At 44.9% G+C, this 19,135-nt stretch overlaps 1 non-coding gene across 1 annotated transcript in view; it reads right to left on the reverse strand.

The window, feature by feature from the left end:
* The window catches only part of LOC102455312 (uncharacterized), a 44,323-nt gene that overhangs the window by 19,624 nt on the left and 5,564 nt on the right, over nt 1-19,135 (reverse strand). Inside the window, exon 2 of the transcript XR_016349091.1 lies at nt 208-268. This is a non-coding gene — a transcript (uncharacterized LOC102455312). The remainder of the gene's footprint in view (nt 1-207; nt 269-19,135) is intronic.

Genomic DNA, 19,135 nt, shown 5'->3' on the forward strand with positions numbered 1-19,135 from the left:
ATGCCTACATTACCACCCTAGTTCAAACTAGGGTGGTAGTGTAGACGTGCCCGAAGTGTTTTATTAGGGTCTGATATGTATTTTAATGGACAACATGGATGTGGTTGGTTTAATTAACATGTTTCTTTGTGCATTCACAAAAACCATTTAAAATCAGATTACATTTAATTGCAGGGTGGTGGCAATGTAATAACAGATACAACTCACCCCACCTCACTGTAGTCAGGCAGTATGCTGACCGGCTGATTAGTCCAGATAATGCTCTTTCCTGGGTTGTAGGCAGACGAAGAGTATTTACAGTGAAAGTTTACAATTGTAATAATGGTTTTAGTAGACCACACAATCCCCACTGCTTGTGATGCTTCAATTGGATCGCTCCCCAGCTGCTGACTAGAACCCAAGGATCTGTCTTAATTGGTGCCTAGTTGACCGATTGAGGACCTGGCTTGACTTTGAGAGAAGCTGGAGAATATGTGTGTGTGTGTGTGTGTCTGTGTGAAGTGCTTCAGAAAAAATAAACACTCTCCTACACAAAAATCAAACATACCTCCCGTCATGCCCACTCTCCATGCTTTATGAAAATATGCTTATGAATATACATAATTGGAGAACTCTCTATGCAAAATATTTCACGTAAAATATCACAGGAAAACTTGAAACTGCATGTATCATTCCTATACTGGAAGTTAGAAATTCGTAATATGAAACCTGTTCACTAATCTAGACTTGCTAAATGAGAGCCACTAGGAACACGATGGGCCCCGTATTTGAGACAAGGATCTGTAAACAGTCTTGCTTCTCCTGTAAGCCTGAAGTTGGTCCTGCCAAACCATGTGTGGCCAGGTCCCCTGATGCTGGAATCCATTTTGGATCTTGCATTTTTCCACTGGAATTGTGAAAAAAAATTAAACTAAACACAAAGGATTCCCATCCTTGGAAAAACCTCCCACCCTTCTCTCACAGTATCCTGAGGAGATGGGTTCTGCAAAGTTTCCATGGGGTGGCTGGTAGACAATTCCTCCTCTGACTCTCAAAGAGGCCTGGACAGCCCCCCTTAGAGAGTTAAGCCTTTGATATCTTCTTACGAATAGGAGCCCCTTTCCATTAGTAGATTGACATGGCACTTCTTTATGCATGAGGTCACATATTTTCTAATTCCCTGTAGATATTTAACCCAAGACAGTGCAGGAAAGTTCTCAAGGAGAAAATTACATTGGGGCTGTGCTCTTTTCTGCCTCTTTACAGTGAGGAGAAGATTGGAAGGGTATTTTAAGCATGATCTTTTGGGGAGGGCTTGTTTTTATTCATTTACTCATGTATTGTTGATTGTGCTCCTTAGGAACATCAGGAAAATCAAGTCCTATCTTCTTTCTTTTGCTGGTAGGCACACTTGCTAGAAGACTTTTCAACCACAGAGCTGAAAAGCCAAGGGGTCTCTGAATCTATAACCAGAGAAATTTTCCCTGAAAATACTTTTAATAATTGATACTGTTAAAAATGAAAATGGTTTAAAATTCTTCCTTAGTACATGTTGTATCCTTCCCTTAACAAGCCCCTCCTATCTTTCTCCTCCCTCCTCCTCCAAACCAGAGTATGTGTCTATTGGTCTGGTCCTATCACTTATAGAGGGTTGTTTATCTGAAGATGTCAGAAGGCAGAAAAGCCCAATTGTCCCTATTACAACTCAAAATAAATGGAAAGTACATGGACAGAAGGAATTCCGGCCTCTTGTTGGAGATTATTATTTCTTGTGTATGTATTTCTTAAGAAACACCAGAACAGCCATACACAGGGCTGGCCTACAACATTTTGGCACCTGAGACGGGGAGCTCAAATGACGCCCCCAGGCTCCTCGTTTGGGCCAAAACCTTGAAAGATCTTAATTCTGCCTTCTTCCTGTTCTACTCCTCTCACGGCACTGCTCTGCTACCTACATATGCACCAGCAGCAGACACAATTGTCTACACTCTGGGTCCTAGTGGCGCCTCCCCACAATCTGGCACCTGAGGCGGCCGCCTCAGTTCACCTCATGGTAGGGCCAGCCCTGGCCATACAAGGTCAGACCAATGTTCCATTTAGCCCAGTAACCTGTCATCCAACAGTGGCCAATGGCAGCCAGGTGCATCCGAGAGAATGAACAGAACAGGGAATGATCAAGTGACCCATCCCCTACCACCCACTCCTATGTTCTGGGAAGCAGAGACTTGGGATATTTCAAAGCACAGGCAAAGGAAGTGAAAGAAAGAGGCAGAGCTGGATTAAATGGCCTGATTTTTGGAGGCTTTTCTTACTGTGCTTTAAAGAACTGCTAGCACCCACTTGGATTTCCTTAACCAAGCAGCAGATGTTCATTTAAGTGAAAAAAAATATGAAAATAGTTTTAACTCCTCCCTCCCCCAATCCACACACGTAACTCTCCACACAACTCCACTTCCACGCACAGGAGTTATGTTGAGAACCACTCAGAAATTGGACACACCAAGATTTAATTAAAGTGGCAGATAACCAGCAAAACTGTTATATGAGACAGTCTCACCTAAGAAGGGATAATATTTAGTGGGGTTATTGTACCTCTATAACACAAGGACTCTACAGCTCCCTCTTTATTAGTGCCTCTACTCTATTGTAAAGTGAAGCTACACCCCTGGCCCTTGTTTAAAAATCTAGCCTTTACCTGTTAACCCAGTTTTTCCCTCTTGTCTTGAGCTACATCCAACTATTCCTATTAAAATGCTGCAGTGCATTGTTGCAATGGGCAAAATAAACCCCCAGTGTTGGATTTATATAGAGTTTATATGAGGCCCGCACACATGAAACACATGAGCACATCAAAGACCTTAATTTATTTTGTCATGTCACCACACCTCTTAATCAGGGCAGTAGTATTGTCATCACTTTGCTGATGAGAAAGGTAAGCGTCCTACTTAAGGTGCTTGTTAATGTTTTTTAGGTGAGATAAAATCTTTATTGGGTCAGCCTTTTGTTGGTGGGAGAAAGGAGAGACAAGCTTTCAAATTACTCAGCCACTTTCTCTCTTTAATATCCCGCAACTGACATGGCTACAACTACATTACATTAGCCAAACTGTGTCAGTCATCATTCAGCAATGGGGAAATTCCACCCGCAACTTTTGATCTGAAATCAATCAACCCAAATTCCCATTTCTGTGGATATAAACATGCAATCTGAGGGTCTCTTTGCTTAAGAAAGAAGGTATTCCAGATTGTTGATTTTCTAAGACACATCTCTGAGGCTATGTCTCACTGAGAAAGCGCATAAAAAAAGCGATCTGCTTTTTCGACAAATAGCATCCACACTGAATGGACGCTCTCTCATGTGTATGCTGATATTACTATGTGTGGGATGGCCACCAGGGCACCTGTGCTTTTTCCTCTTTCCTCTTCTTGCGAAAGAACTTCCTCTTCCCCATCCACTCACGCTTTTTTCCGAAAGAGCTCTTTCAGAAAAAGGCTTCTTCCTTGTAGAAAGAGGTTTACCAATATCAGAAAAAAACCTCGGTTTGTTCGATTTTTTTTGAAAGAACACAATTGCAGTGTGGACGTAATTGAAGTTTTTTTGGAAAAAATGCTGTTTTTCTGAAAAAAAAACACCTCTGTAGTGTAGACATACCCTGAGAATCTGGGAGAAGTTCCCATGTTTCTAAAATCTTTGGCTCCTGCTTCAATGGAAGCCTGAAGCACCATACATTTGGTCTGTAGAGAGCTGTCTGCTGGAATACTCCAAAAGGCAAACAGCAGTTACCGACAACAGACTGCATATCTCCTTTTAACAAAAGCAAGCTATTGTTAAACCACCTTGCAGAGAGGTGAGCATGTGTCTTCTGGTGACGACAGGGCTCTGTTTCTATCACTTTCTGCTATCAAATTCCACTTTTTCATTTTTAAAAGTAGACCTAAACTAAAGGGAATACTAAACCACAAGGGCATGTTAATCGATACATGGATGTTTAAACCACCAGCCTCTATGCAACTGATTGTGTGACAATGAGATAGTATTGGCGACGAAGAGTCCTGTGGCACCTTATAGACTAACTGAAGTGTAGGAGCATAAGCTTTCGTGGGCAAAGACCCACTTCGTCAGATGCATGTAGTCATGCATGTAGTTTGCAGATTCAGACTAACACGGCTACCCCTCTGAGAAATGAGATAGTATTGATACTTTCATCTGTTTCGTAAATGAAACAAATTCTTTTGGTTCATGTTGTGCTCTGAGGAGATGCGCAAAGTCACAGCTTGCCTGTAAATGGAACCCCAACCTTGCAACTCCATAATATATAGACCAGTGGTCCACAATGCGGTGCCTGCGGGTGCCATGGCGCCCACCAGGCCATTTCTGTGCGCCTGCTGAGTGATCGGGGCCGGCCCTGCCCCCGGGTGCATTGCACATGTATCTCTCCATATTCAAGAAAGGTTAGCCAGGACTTATTTCTTCAGAAAATATGTGCTCCCACCCTAGTCTCTAGACTTGTCTCTGTACCAGCAGCAGAGGCAACTGTAATGGTGGTAAAGCAGAGGTGTGTACAGTCACTGTGGAGGGGAATGTAACTATGCCCTCAAGGATCAAGAGTCTCATTCCCAGATGTGTGCAGGTAAACCTGATGGACTGAACCTCATTCCATCTCTGACAACTGCCGGATGATTTGCTACCAGCAGGTACACTCAACATTCCGGAGACGTTAATTTCCATAAATGTGTTATGAATTTGTGTATCCATTACTTGTGTGTCCCGCTTACACCCACTGAGTGCCTTTATTTCACACACACACTCACTCCAACCTGTCTTTCCATCCACACACTCATTACTTCTTACTCCACAACGCCAAACTTACTGGCTGTGTCTAGACTGCAGGGTTTTATTTTTTAAAAAGTAGCCTTTTTTCGAGAAAACTTCACCTGCGTCTAGACTACAGCCGCGTTCTTTCGAAATTAAATCGAAAGAACGCGACTTTTCTTTCGACGTTGGTACTCCTCATTTCACGAGGAATAACGCCTTTTTTCGAAAGTGCTCTTTCGACAAAAGGCGCTATGTAATGCAAACTGTGCTTTTTCGAAAGAGAACATCTAGACTGCCTGGGTGCTCTCTTTCGAAAAAGCGGCTTGCTTTTTCGAAAGTACTGGTTGCAGTCTAGTTGCTCTTTTTCGAAAGAGGCTTTTTTCCCTTTCCACTCATTCCACACTGCCATATGCACTGATCTGCACTCATCCTCTGTACACTAATTCAATAGATTGGGATATGGGTACACTCCTCTGAACACCCATGCCCCCTCTCCACACTCACATGCTTACTCTGCACAATCATTCTGCGCACATCACATCACCACTTTGCACTTTAGAAATGATTTAGCATGTATAGGGAAGTCCAGAGACGGCTGTGGTTGCTATTCGTTAGTGGACATTATAATAAACACATGCCTTGTCTGCTCCATTATCCCTGTCTTCTGATTTTTGGGCAGGAATCTGGTATCAAGTGGTCTGGCAGCCAGGAAGACAATCAGGATCAGAGGTGCTCTAGGCACTTGGGCATCTGAGTTCTCACAGAGGTCAGTACCTGGAAGATACAGTCCAAAGTCCCAGGTTAAGGCTATGGAAGCAAGGTCAGGCAATGTACTAATGGGAGGAAGGGCTGGACCTATTCCTCAGATGGCTTTCTTACCTGTTGAGGTTTTTATATAAGCACGGACTGCAATGCAGATGTTGTCTGTCTAGCCAATGCATGTGGCTGCTGGGAGGCGGTAGGTCATTTACATTACGTGTGTCCATGAGGTGCAGCGGCTCAATATTACAGCATTGGCATGAAGGCTAGGGATACTGGCTTGGGACCAGCTAGCTTGGGTTCATTTCTGGGAGTCAAAGAAAGGGAAGCAGAATAATCTGAGGAGAGACATGGGGATGAAAACTGAGTGTATGTGAAATATGTTTAGGATTTAGAGGGAAACTCCGCCATCCTAGGCCACAAGAGGGCACCCTAATAAGCACACTTCAATTCCTAACAATACTTTAGGAATGGGCATTTTGGTCTTCAGTTACTGCAGTTTGATACAGAGGGTGATGTCCTTGGAGGAAAAGCAGTTGAAAGTATTTATATGTGCAAAAAAATATATATTGTGGCTACGTCTACATTGGCATCCCTTCCGGAAAAAGGATGCTAATGTAGCACGTTGGAATAGGCAAATCCGCGGGGGATTTAAATATCCCCTGCAGCATTTGCATTAACATGGCTGCCGCTTTTTTCCGGCTTAGGGAAAAGCCGGAGAAAAGCGCCAGTCTAGACGTTATTCTCCGGAAAATAAAGTCTTTTCCGGAGGCTTTCTTATTCCTACTTTCAAATATGTATTCCAGTGGGTAGAGGGTGGTAGGACGAGGTCTTTGAGGGATATATGCCATCTCTTACTTTCAATTACATCTCAACTCCCACCTTGGAATATATCCTATTGATCAAACTCACTCTTGGACAGAGACAGCTGTAGAACACAGGATTACTATGTCCCAGTTCAATGCTATAGCCAGTAGGTGGCAATGCCTTCCTGTTCATAAACAGCTTTTTCCAAAACAATAGTGATAGAAATGTAGCCGTGTTAGTCTGGTGTAGCTGAAACAAAAAACAGGACTATGTAGCACTTTAAAGACTAACAAGATGGTTTAATAGGTGATGAGCTTTTGTGGGTCAGACCCACTTCCTCAGATCAAATAGTGGAAGAAAATTGTCACAACCATATATACCAAACGATACAATTAAAAAAATGAACACATATGAAAAAGACAAATCAAATTTCAGAACAGAAGGCGGATGGGGGGGGGGAGGTAAATGTCTGTGAGCTAATGATATTAGAGATGATAATTGGGGAAGCTATCTTTGTAATCGGTAAGATAATTAGCGTCTTTATTCAAACTTGAGTGTAAAGTGTCGAATTTAAGCATGAATGACAGTTCAGAGGATTCTCTTTGAAGTGAAGTCTTAAAAGGCCTTTGAAGTAGGATGCAGGTAATCAAGTCGTTGAGAAAATGTCCTTTCTGGTTGAAATGGCAAGAAACTGTTTTTTTTCCAAAACAACGTCTTTTTCCCAGCAAAGACAAGTCACTCCATGGCTGGTCCCTATAGAAGTCATGGGAAAGATGGTGAGGGAGATCTGAGACCAGGGCAGAAGGCGTTGAGAAAAGGAGTTGGTTGAGGAGAATGCTTTCAGGTAAGAATATTTTTGTGGCTGCACGGAAATGGCAAACCATTTGGGTGCATCTATACAGCAGGGCTTAGCTCAATTTACGTAGTTTATTTCGAGGTATGTCAATTGCACAGTTTATTTCAAAATAAAGAGCATCTAAACAGCACTTATTTCGAAATAGAGCCCTCTTCCTCTGACTTCTCCTACTTCTTGTAAAATGAGGATTACAGGAGTTGGAGTAAGAAGTCCTGCAGCTTTAAATATTTCAACATTATTTTGAAATAACTGCCTGATGTGCAGGGCTCGACAAATAATACAATGCAATCGCCTGTAGCAAGTAGATTGCAACCTGGAAGAGCTGGGTTCGGGCGATCTGTGCATGCGCAGTACAATCTGTGCATGGGCAGATCATCGGACAGCGTGGCTGGCGAGCGGGGCTCGCCGTGGTTCGGCGAGCCCTGCTGATATGTATACACGGACTAACTTATTTTGAAATAATGTTGCTATGTAGATGTACCCTTTTGTGTGCCTGTATCATCCTTGTGTGGGATCTTGCGTGGACCGGTTTATAATTCTAAATGTCCTAATGAGGGCTATTATTGGTACTCTGTAAATTTGGTCCAGTGCTCAGGGTAACACTTTGTAAATGGTTTTGGTTTTTTCCTGCAAGCCTGGACTGTGGTTAGTTAGACCAGATCACATGGCAAGGCCACCTGATGCTGAAACATATTTTAGATCAGGTAATTTTCCACTCAAGGTAAAAAAAAAAAGCAGCCCTTTGAACTTTCAACCTTTTGAGCACAAAGAATTCCTGTCTTGTGCAAAAGGAATATAAAGGGGGAAATCATAAAATCATAGAATACTTGGACTGGAAGGGACCTCGAAAGGTCATCGAATCCAGGCCCCTGCCCTCATGGAAGGACCAAATACTGTCTAGACCATCCCATTTATCCAACCTACTCTTAAATATCTCCACAGATGGGGATTCCACAACCTCCCTGGGCAATTGATTCCAGTGTTTGACTATCCTGACAGTTAGGAACATTTTCCTAATGTCCAACCTAAACCTCCCTTGCTGCAGTTTAAGCCCATTGCTTCTTCTTGTATCCTCAGAGGCCAAGATGAACAAGTCTTCTCCCTCCTCCTTATGACACCCTTTTAGATACCTGAAAACTGCTATCATGTCCCCCCCAATCTTCTCTTTTCTAAACTAAACAAACCCAATTCCTTCAACCTTCCCTCATAGGTCATGTTCTCTAGACCTTTAATCATTCTCATTGCTCTTCTCTGGACCCTCTCCAATTTTTCCACATCTTTCTTGAAATGCGGTGCCCAGAACTGGACACAATACTCCAACTGAGGCCTAACCAGCGCAGTGTAGAGCGGAAGAATGACTTCTTGTGTCTTGCTCACAACACACCTGTTAATACATCCCAGAATCATGTTTGCTTTCTTTGCAACAGCATCACACTGCTGACTCATATTCAACTTGTGGTCCACTATTACCCCTAGATCCCTTTCTGCCATATTCCTTCTCAGACTGTCGCTTCCCATTCTGTATGTGTGAAACTGATTGTTCCTTCCTAAGTGGAGCACTTTGCATTTGTCTTTATTAAACTTCATCCTATTTCCCTCAGACCATTTCTCCAATTTGTTCAGGTCATTTTGAATTATGACCCTATCCTCCAGATTAGTCGCAATCCTTCCCAGCTTGGTATCATCTTCAAACTTAATAAGCGTACTTTTTATACCAATATCTAAATCGTTGATGAAGATATTGAACAGAGCCGGTCCCAAAACAGACCCCTGTGGAACCCCACTTGTTATGACTTTCCAGCAGGATTGTGAACCATTAATAACTACTCTCTGAGTACGGTTATCCAGCCAGTTATGCACCCACCTTATAGTAGCCCCATCTAAGTTGTATTTACCTAGTTTATTGATAAGAATACCATGTGAGACTGTATCAAACGCCTTACTAAAGTCTAGGTATACCACATCCATCACTTCTCCCTTATCCAAAATACTCGTTATCCGATTAAAGAGAGCTATCAGATTGGTTTGACATGATTTGTTCTTTACAAATCCATCCTGGCTGTTCCCTATCACCTTGCCATTTTCCAAGTGTTTATAGATGATTTCCTTAATTACTTGCTCCATTATCTTCCCTGGCACAGAAGTAAAACTAACTGGTCTGTAGTTTCCTGGGTTGTTCTTATTTCACTTTTTATAGATGGGCACTGTATTTACAATACAATTTATAATACAATCATACAATAGAAGCAGAAGCCAGATGTCAGGAAACTCCCAATTACCACCCAAGATGCCTGAGGGAAAAATATGTATGATTGAACAGAAATAAGGACTGGGCCCAAGCAAAGAGGCTGCCTACTTTCTGAAAGAGCTGATTAGAATAACTGTTAAGGTAAGAAATTGCATGTAATAAGTTTCTTTGGGTATGTCTACACTACCGTGCTATTTCAAATTAACTTAATTTGAAATACTTAATTTGAATTAAGCTAATTCGAAATAATACAAAAAGTATTTCGAAATAGCATTTTGCTATTTCAAAACAGCACGTCCACACTGAGTGGACCCTGAACCGAAGTTAAGGCAGGCTGGAACCAGTGCTGGCAGGGCATCAGGTTAGGACTTAGTGTGTGGGGCTGCTGCATGAGGCTAACTGAGCTCTGTGCTTAAAGGGTCCCTACAGCCACCCCGGACAGACAGTTCTCAGGGTTTCCCGCTTGCTTGTCTACCTTGATGAGGGACAGCAAAGCAGTCCTATCTGTTACCTACCAGCCCTGTGCTTTTGGGAGCCAGGGAGTGACATTCATGGAAAACCATCCTCCCGCCCCTTCCCCTAAGCCTTTGCTGGAATCAGACAAAGCAATGAAAAGGCCAGGGAAGACACACCTAAACAAATTAAGGAAACACCCCAGCCTCATCTGCATTGAAGATAGAACACATTAGCATACAGAATGGAAACCAGCTCTTCCAAGGCAGGAACCGCAGTGAACTATCGGATACCGAAAGCAGAGAAGCACTGCCTGATTGGAAATCTCTGCTCCAGATGCTAATGAATCCAGGCCTGCTCACACCCAAATTAGTCATTATCAGACCAATTCTAGTAACGATCCTATTGACATCTAAAATACTGAAACTGCCTAGTTGCATTGTGAGCTCGTTCAAGGAACATCACCCATAACCAGGGGTGATCAGTCTCTATTGTCTCTCCTCTTTCTCTTTGAACTATTGTCCTATCCCTATAAAAACTCCTCTCCTTGCCCCAAGAAAAACTGTTCTGATACCTGGATTTAAACTGCATCAGTTCCATTGAGACTTCTTCATCTCCTGTCTGATCATGCTGCGGGCTCTGTTCTGCTTGTCTCCTGCCCTCTGGACCCCCAGCTAGCATCATCATCTGGGAATCCCAATCAGTGCAAGCTCTGTGGAGTGGTGAGGTCTCTCTCTCCCTCCCATCAACTATCTCTCTAAGCATAGCCTCCTGACCCTGCCCTGTTATATGATTTCCTAACATTTGTAATCAGTTTCAATTTAGATTTAATATTGTAACTTTCTGATATCTATTCACTACTCAGAAATAAATAACTTTCATTGTTAAGCTGGTTGCTTCTCTCTCTCTTTCTTTCTCTTTTGCTCACTCTTCCTTAAGGGGTGTTGTTTTGGTTTCCCCATTCGCTCTGCAACAACGCTTCTTGTACCCAAGCTAAAGATCCCTGAGGTGCCCAAAATCCTGTCGGGTTTGCTCATCGTGTGGTTTACCTGTGAATGACTGTGGTGCTGAATCTGGGGGCTTATGAGGGTGGCAGCTTAAAGTGCTGTTTAATCCAGCCCACTGAGTCCAAAGGCACATGAGGGTGCAGTGTGGCATTGCTGTTAAACCCAGCCATCTGAGTCCAGGGACAGATGAGGGGGTCAGCTTGTGAGTGCTGAGTACCCAGTCCTCTCAGACGTGCTCTGTTAGTGGGTCTGAGTGTCTGTGTGTGTTCCTAAGGTGGTAAGAACCCCATCCTGAGGAACCTAGTTCCTGCAGGAGATCTCCAGTGGGAGGGGGAATTGGCAGCAGGGAGAATTCAGCTCCATATGAGAGCACACGTAAGCACAAACAGCACACTGATCAAATTGTTAACCTCCCCCCAGTCCCATAAGAGTAACTCTGATAAATGAGCATACCCCAGAGTATTGGGCAAATCTGGTAACATATCTTGGAGAGCCCTCAGTGCCCGCACTCGGGACACCACAGCACTTGGCCTCATGGAGCCAGAGCTGCCTCTGAGCACGCATCTCGTGGGGTCGTTGCCATCAGCCCAGCTACACTTGCTACAGGCTGCCATCCGGGGGATTAATCGGGGGGCTGTCAGGATCCAGGAGGCCCTGATGGAGAGCGTCCACCCAGAGAAGCCCTCAGAGCTTCCCTGGTCCTCCCCACCGGGGGCTCCTGCCCCATTCCTCCTTCACATCCTTCCACTTACCTCTCCCTAGCCCACCTTTCTGATGTCAAACAAAAGACACGTATGTTCAAAAATAGAAACTGGGTTTATTGAACAAAACTGAGGGGGGGGGGCGGATGAACCTCTGGGGAGACTGGGAAAAGAGGGTGGGAGAGGGGAAGAGAGAGGGTGGAAGAGGGGAGGAGGAAACCTGGGAGGAGGGAGCTGGAAGGGGGAAGCAAGGGGAAGAAGGGGGAGGGGAAGCTCAGGGCTCAGGGTTGAGGGGTCTCGCCGGACCAACCTGACTTTCATGCTAACCTGCTCCTGGGTTCACATGTGGCCTTTGGTGACCAGGCTGGCAGCTATCCTGCCATAGATGGCCACATTCCTCCATCTAGTGCGGAGATCATGGCCATTGGGGGCATCCCCCCCAAACCTGAATAGGGTCCATGATCTCTACCCTGGACCAGGAAGGCGCCCACCTTCTCTGGCCCCTGTCAGGTTCCTTGGAGCAGGCAGATTGCTCCTGGGGAGCGGTGGAGGGCTGGCTGCCAGTGGCTTGCTGGCTCATGTTTTGGGGCCTCTGGGTCAGGGGCCCCAGTGGCCACTGCTGGTTCTGGGCTGGCAGGCTTGGAGCTGGCACAGGCACTGTGGCCAGAGTCAACCCCTTTAAGGGCTCCGGGGCTGGGGGAGAAGAGAGTAAGCTTTCCTGGTTGTGCTCAGAGTGGCAACAAGGGCTCCCTGGGAAGGGCTGGAGGCTCCCTATTTCGAATTAAGTGTCTATATAGCACTTAATTTGAAATAGCTATTTCGAACTTGGTGTTATTCCTTGTAGAATGAGGTTTACCAAATTTGAAATAAAGGCTCCAGTATTTCGAATTTATTTCAAAATAGCGGTTTGCCTTGTGTAGACGCTATTAAAGTTAATTCGAAATAACTGCTGTTATTTCGAATTAACTTTGTAGTGTAGACATGCCCTTAGTGTATTAGGAATAGATGGTGATAGAGATGTAGCTGTGTTAGTCTTGTCTAGCTGAAACAAAAGACAGAACTCTGTAGCACTTTAAAGACTAATAAAATGGTTTATTAGTGATGAGCTTTCGTGGGCCAGACCCACTTCCTCAGATCAATATGTGGAAGAAAATTGGCACGACCATATATACCAAAGTGATACAGTCAAAAAAAATGTGAACACATATAAAAATGACGAATCAGGTTTAAGAACAAAGAAGGGGGGAGGGAAGGTTAGTGTCTGTGAGGTAATGACATTAGGGGTGATAGGAGTTAAAATCACCCTGAAGCAATATGCATGTTTTAAGGTCATTGACAGAATGGTCAGTCTGGCTGAAATGGCAAGCAACAGCTTTCTCTCTGTGAGAGAGTCTGATATCTGTTTTATGTGCCTTGATTCTTTGGCAAAGTGTCTGAGACATTTGTCCTATGTACATGGCAGACGGACACTTTAGGCACATGATGGCATCAATTATATTTCTGGATGAACAGGAATATGTGTTTTTGATCTTGTAATAGGCATGGTTAGGTCCAATAATGGTGTCAGCAGAGTAAATATGTGGACAAAGCTGGCACCGGGGTTTGTTGCAAGGGAAAGTTCCAGGGTTGGTATTAGTGTGCTATGTCCTGTGGTTGTTGGTAAGAATTATCCTGAGGTTAGGTGGTTGTCTAGAGGAGACTATGGGTCTGTCTCCCAGAGCCTCTCGGCGTGTAGTATCCTGTTCCAGTATAGGTTGTAGTTGATTGATAATGCGTTGGACGGGTTTAAGTTGGGGGCTATAGGATTTTCTGGGTTTTCTGTAGAGAGTCGTGTCTAATTTACCATTGGTGATTTGTACTGTGGTGTCCAGGAAATGGATCTCTCATATAGAATGTCCAGGCTGAAACTGATGTTGGGATGTAAAAATGCCCCATCATCTCAGGTATCAGCACGCTCACTACTGGACACACCATACGATCCATCGTCTATAGCCAACCCTTAGATACAATCGCATCTGTTCTAATCCCACTGTCAGAGACCAGAAACTTCAGGATCTCTACCAAGCATTTATAAACCTCAATTACCCACCTGGAAAAATAAAAAAAAAAATTGAAAGAGCCAGACGAATACCCAGAAACCATCTACTTCAAGACAGACCCAAGAGAACCAACAATAGAACACCACTTATCATCACCTATAGCCCCCAACTTAAACCCGTCCAGAAGCAGGGAGAAGTTTTTCACTGTACAATTTGATGTTTTATAACATAAGGAAATCACTCAATGAGAAAAACTTGAAGGCTCTTTGTTTTCTGTACCATAATTTAAATGAAAACACTGCACTGTATTGCATAGAAATGTAGGATAAATATTAGCAATACTGTATGATTTTCATGAGTGAAAGTCTGAGCCACTTAAAATGACATTCTACTTCCTCTGTTGTTGTTTTATGGTGTTCTGTATTGTAATTTAATTTAAATGAAAATCCAGAATTACCACTGGCATGCAGGGTATTAGTTACTAAGTGTTTGTAACTTAACTTTCATGTGTTTAGATAATGTTAAATAGTTATTATTACCTTTTTCTGTATTGTACTTTAAAAAATTATCAAAACAGTTTTAATTCGAGAGGTTATATGGCATTATCTTGACAAATAAAATATGCAGAATTTTGATATTTTTCACACAGAATTCACCCCCAAGAGCAATTGGTGCAACTTATCTAACACAAGGGCTACGTCTAGACTGGCATGATTTTCCAGAAATGCTTTTAACGGAAAAGTTTTCTGTTAAAAGCATTTTTGGAAAAGAGCGTCTAGATTGGCACAGATGCTTTTCTGCAAAAGCACGGGAGCAGCATAGTATTTCCGCAAAAAGCACTGATTTCTTACAGTAGGAAGTCAGTGCTTTTGCAGAAATTCAAGTGGCCAGTGTGGACAGCTGGCAAGTTTTTCCGGAAAAGCAGCTGATTCTTTCACCATAGAGGCTACATCTAGACTACAAAGGTAAGTCAGAAAAAGGCTTTTCTAAAATTTGGCGCAGCTATACATTGCCACATTTTGAAAAAAAAACCCCATGTTCTTTTGACACATCCCTTTCTTCCTCATAGAACGAGGTTTACAGCGATGGTGAAAGAGCGCATATGCTTTTTTGAAATTTTTTTCAAAAAAGTGGACGTGTTCCTTGGACAGGGCATGGCTTTTCCAGGATACCAGAGGTACCAGAGGTATCCCAGAAAAGCACTGAAGTCTAGACGTAGCCAGACAAGGTTGGAAAGAGGGGAAATTCAATGCGTTTTTACTTTTGAGAAACTACAAAAAGGGTCTGAAAAGAATTCCCCCTGAAAATTTCCAGGATGATAAATATTGGTCTGAGAGACTTATTCAATCCCAAAAGATTGTATCAGGTTCCAACTGTACCAGCTCCCAGCAATAACAAGCCAGTAGACTGATTTGTATAAAGATATATCTAAATGTGTGGCACAGTGCTTGATTCAGCTGTTCATGCCTACTCAGTGTATTCAAACCCGATATCCCCCTTAGCGTTCATCCCATATTCACGCTCACTTCCTCCTTCTCCACCCTCATTACAGTAGATTGCCCAAGATATAACTTAATGCATTGCCTACCTCCGTTCATTGCATACTCTCATATGCACTCGTTCTGCCTACACACTCATTCTGGGCATCCATATCTTCCCACCAGGATCTCTCATTTATAGCCAAGCCCAGGGAGAGCTGGAGTTGCCACATGTTCATTAATAGTCCCTTGTGTGCCAGTACAGAAGCCACAATAACCTACCACCACTTACTGCTTTTTCTGGTTTCTTGGGCAAGACACTAAGCACAGCCACTATTCCTGTAAAATCAGTTCTCTCCAGTATCCTTGTTCTAATTCCTGGCTCCATTTTCCTGGGTCAAAGAAACAAAGCCCCTTCAAAGTCCCAACTTCCCCTCTATCTCTCTCAGCCAAGGAGTCAGCTCAGCCTGATTCCCCCCAAATCCCCAGCACACATATCCCCACACCACTCAAACATCCAGCCCCCTCAGGCCACAGATCTTTGCTCCATCCCACAGAAAGGTCTGGATCACTGCCAGCGAGGCCTGTGCCAATCCCAAGGTGACTGTTCTCAGGGGACCCCAAACCCTGATTCCTTTTGTATGCCTCTGCATCCATACTCCTCTACCCGCCCCATCCCACACCACCTTCCTCCATGCCCCAGCTCCCTTGGAACACAATAACCCCTCAGATGCCTCTGCCCCCTTTACATCCATCCCTGGAGAGCAAAAACTCTGGCTTTTTTCTCCTGTCACCGAAACCTTCTAGGAAAAGCCACAATGATCTCCTGTGCCCTCCGGTCTCTTGTCTGACCCCCGTCTGCAGTCTCTGAGAGCCCCCAATGCACAGAGAGAGGGCAAGGGATGCCGTCTGTCCACCTTCTGACGAGGTCCGGGCCCACAGCTCCAGGCCTATTAGCCATGGAGTTCCTCCACCCGCTTGCATTGTTCAGTAGGGGACCGGACCACTTGTACAGCCTCAAGGGCTTGTTATTTTGTTTCATTTATCCTGGAACTACCCCCTGAGTGAGGGGATGATGGCCCCAGGGATAGCTAGTTAAGAGCCTGGGACCAGGATCCTCCCTCCACCTCGCGCACTCAGGATTTTGGGAAAATTAGATCCACCCCGTCTGGTCAGAGGATTGAAGGTGGGTGAATCAAACAGGAGACTCCAAGCCCAGGCAAGGAGAGTTGCTGAAGGAGCTGCTGAGGAAGGCACTCAGTCAGAAGATAGGCCCAAGAAGATGAGCTGTGAAAACCCCACGCCTGAAGGAAGGGCCTAAGGATGAGGGAGGCCATGTCACAGGCAAGGAGGGGTGGGGTAAGGGCTGTGCATCCCTAACACCAGAAAGGGGGCTAAGTAATCTGAATAAATTGCCCTCCCCCCCAATTACTTATGGGAGTCAGAGGGAAGTGGAGTCAGGATGCCTACAGAACCGTCCCCAGGCCGTAAGGCGGCATAGAATCATAGAATCATAGAACTGGAAGAGACCTCAGGAGGTATCAAGTCCAGCCCCCTCCCCAAATCAGGACCAATCCCAACTAAATCAACTCAGCCAGGGCTTTGTCAAGACGAGACTTAAAAACCTCTAGGGATGGAGCTTCCACCACCTCCCTAGGGAACCCATTCCAGTGCGTCACTATTAGGAAATAGTTTTTCCTAATATCCAACCTAGACATCCCCCACTGTAACTTGAGACCATTGTTCTTTGTTCTGCCATCCGTCACTACTAAGAACAGTCTCTCTCCATCCTCTTTGGAATCTCCCTCCAGGAAGTTGAAGGCTGCTATGAAATCCCCCCTCACTCTTCTCTTCTGCAGACTAAATAAACCCAAATCCCTCAGCCTCTCTTCGTAGGTCATTTCTCCAGCCCCCTAATCATTTTTGTTGCCCTCTGCTGGACCCTCTCCAATGTGTCCACATCCTTTCTATAGTGGGAGGCCCAGAACTGGACTCAATACTCCAGATGTGACCTCACCTGTGCTGAATCTCTACCCGTAGCATCCTCTCTACTCAAGGAATTTCCCCATCTGCATGATGAGGAAACCTCACATCAGCAGCAAACCTGAGCAATATCAATGAGACTAACTCGGAGAGCTGCTTGTCGCTTGGCTGACCTATCAGCGTAAAGCCGCAAAGCAGAACCAGAAAGAATGCTCTTATGGTTCAGTTGCAAGACAGGGTTGACAAATCTGAGTTTAGTTCCCAGTTCTGCCAGTGACTTCTTGCCTGACCCTGGGCAAATCATTTCATCTCTCTGGATCTTGTCTCCTCATTTGTACAGTGGAGTTAATAGCAGTTGCTTTGTCATTTCAATGGTAAACACTTTGCAGCAGAGACCATCCTTTATTGTAGTTAACACTATGGGACTCTCATCGTGGGTGAGGCCTCTAAAAAATGACAACAGAAATGGTCAGGCTGTTGTGAGGGAAGGACCCCATGGGTATGTGTAGACTACAGAGTTTTGTCGACAAAAGTGGACTTTTGTCGACAAAACTACACCTGTGTCTACACTACCACCAAGTTCTGGTGACATAACGTCAACAGAACTCGGCAGTTTTGTCGACGGCGGTAAACCTCACACCCCACCAATCTCCCCCGGTCAGCCCTGCTCCCCCGACAACCTCCCCTACCAGCCCCACTGCTCCCGGCCTGCCCTGCTTCTGACAGCTGGTTCTCCCATCCTCCTCCTCCTGATCTCTCCCGTCCAACGCTGGTTCCACCGCCTGCCCTCCCCGATATCCACCGGACAGCCCCACTGCCCCCAACCCTGCTTCTGCCGCCTGCCCCAATCTCCACGGGACAGCCCCACTGCCTCCAACCCTGCTTCTGCCAGCCGCCCACCCACCTTCCCCCATCTCCGCGGGACAGCCCTGTTGCCCCCAGCCCTGCTTCCTGGAGCCGGTTCCCCCCCCCCACACACACACACCTCCTCCCAGCCCACCCTGCTCTGCTCCCCTCCCAGCAGCCACACTGAGGCCCAGTATATTTTTCCTGCAGCCCGGTACCGGGCCACGACCCATAGTTTGGGAAATGCTGATCTAGATGGTACTTGGTCCTACCATGAGTGCAGTGGACTGGTCTTGATGACCTCATAAAGTCCCTTCCATTTCTGGTGTTCTATGATTCTATAAGCTCTCTGACTACCTGGTTTTCCAAGTAAATATATTCCACTTTGGAAACAGATCTCCCCTCCCTTTACCTCCTACTCTAATCAAAAGCAATTTCCATATTTTGTTTTTAAATTCTACAAAATTAAGCAACAACTCATACATAAATACATACATAAATTCAATGTAGACATTCCTCTTAAAATCAGGAATAAGGGATCTTTCAGAAAAGGCTTTATTTTCCAAAAGATCCCGTCTAGACTGGCGCTTTTCTCTGGCAAAGCCCCGAGCCGGAAAAAAGCGGCAGCCATGTTTATACAAATGAAGCAGGGGATATTTAAATCCCCCACTGCATTTGCAATTCTGACTTGTCTCATCTGCATCCCTTTTCCGGAAAAGGGGTGCAGTGTAGACACAACCAGATAGGGGTTTTCTTGTGCAAGAAGAGCTCTTGTGCAAAAAGTTCTTGTGCAAGAAGCCTGCAGTGTAGACGTAGCCTGGCTGTCAACAAACCTCTCCTTGGCTGCGTTTCTGAACTAGCTGAAAGTTGGAGTTAACCTTGGCTGAAGTTTGAGGAAGATTCACTTACCCACTGTCTCCCACCTACCTTTCATCCAACTCCCTGTGGGAGATGTGGGGTGTAAAAATAGTCTCCTTGTGTCCCATCCATCTTCCTTTCAGTAGGCTCTGTAGGAAACCCTACCTACTAACATCCTTACCCTTCTGCCTTGCTTTGTGTTCTGTTCTTGAGGGGAGCTCCACCTCCCTCCTACCCCTCCCCTCTATTATGTTGAGGAAACGGCCCATCAGCAAGATGACTTTCCAGACCACAGCTAGTGGTCCT

The sequence above is a fragment of the Pelodiscus sinensis genome, chromosome 3 (genome assembly GCF_052426305.1).
Source record: "Pelodiscus sinensis isolate ZL-2025 chromosome 3, ASM5242630v1, whole genome shotgun sequence".
Classification (NCBI taxonomy): Eukaryota; Metazoa; Chordata; order Testudines; family Trionychidae; genus Pelodiscus; species Pelodiscus sinensis.